Source organism: Octopus bimaculoides, chromosome 12 (genome assembly GCF_001194135.2).
Source record: "Octopus bimaculoides isolate UCB-OBI-ISO-001 chromosome 12, ASM119413v2, whole genome shotgun sequence".
Classification (NCBI taxonomy): domain Eukaryota; kingdom Metazoa; phylum Mollusca; class Cephalopoda; order Octopoda; family Octopodidae; genus Octopus; species Octopus bimaculoides.
Window position 1 is genome coordinate 38,225,980 of NC_068992.1, and position 1,314 is coordinate 38,227,293.

The 1,314-nt window shown below is 33.8% G+C and overlaps 1 long non-coding RNA gene across 1 annotated transcript in view; it reads right to left on the reverse strand.

Moving 5' to 3' along the window:
• Nucleotides 1–558: 558 nt before the first annotated feature.
• The window catches only part of LOC128249197 (uncharacterized), a 16,190-nt gene continuing 15,434 nt past the window's right edge, over nucleotides 559–1,314 (reverse strand). Inside the window, exon 2 of the long non-coding RNA XR_008265309.1 lies at nucleotides 559–877. This is a non-coding gene — a long non-coding RNA (uncharacterized LOC128249197). The remainder of the gene's footprint in view (nucleotides 878–1,314) is intronic.

The window sequence follows — 1,314 nt, forward strand, 5'->3', positions numbered from 1 at the left end:
GGGGGGGGGAGACCATTGTAGTGGTGCGAAATTATGGCCACCATTAAGGAAGGACAATCTACGCATATGCAAGGGACTTGCCTTCCCAGAAGCCCCTTGAGTGCGCATGCATAGTAAAACCAGTACTCAAAGCACTTCGCGCACTTTCTAAGCCTCTTTAGCGCGATGCTTTCGACGTGACCACTATTTGCTCCTTTGACATGCCTCAACGAAGCTCTTAATATCCAGATGCCGATTACAAGTTAACCAGCAGATGCTAGGCTGAATGACACAGGATTTGTAAAGCCAAGCATCACCAAAATAAAACTTATTTTTATTATGTTGTTAATTGTTCTACTGTTTCTTAATATATAATTTTGTTAAAAGGTGATAGAGAGAGACTAATTTCTCTATTGCTATTATCAACCTTTTTACGAACCAAAGGATGAGTGATTATACCTTGTCCAATTATTAAAGAAGCACTTGACCAATCCAAGACATGCATATCAAATTGGTATGTTATAATCCTCACAGAGTAAAGAACAAGAATTTTAATTGAGGAAAAGAGAAGTCAAATAAAAGCTATGTATGTTTTGGTCTACAAACACCATTTATTTCATATTACATCATCATCATCATTTAATGTCCACCTTCCAGCTGGCCCTAGGTAGTATAGTGGTAAGTATCTCCACCTGTCACGCAGGAGACCAGGGTTCGATTCCCTGCTGTGGAGACAGTGATGCTGTTTTATAGGTGCAGGCATGGCTGTGTGGTAAGAAGCTTGCTTCCCAACCACATGGTTCCACATTCAGTCCCACTATGTGGCACATTGGGTAAGTGTTTTCTACTATAGGCTTGGGTCGACCAAAGCTTTGTGATTGCATTTGGTAGATGGAAACTGAAAAGAAGCCCATCATATATATATAAAATAATATTAGGGACAAAATCCAAAATTACAGATAAAAACTCAATTAAAATCAATTTATAAAAAATTAAAATCAAACTGAGCTTTACAGATTAATATATATATAAAAATATATAGTTTTAGGGAAAAGAACCAAGTTTCATGAACTCATCGATGAAAATCCACTATCACATATAGAAAAATTAATAATTAAAAGCACAATAAATGAGTATAATATAATACAAAGTAAATATCATAAGATAAAGATAATAAAATGACTACACGTGTTTCATAACTAATTTTCAAATAAAAAGGAAATTTAAATCGATTAAAATCAATTAAAATTATCAAAAATAAATTCTATTCAAAAATACAGCTAATCGTCAGGTCGTAAATAGAACAATAATTATAATAAATAAATATATATATCA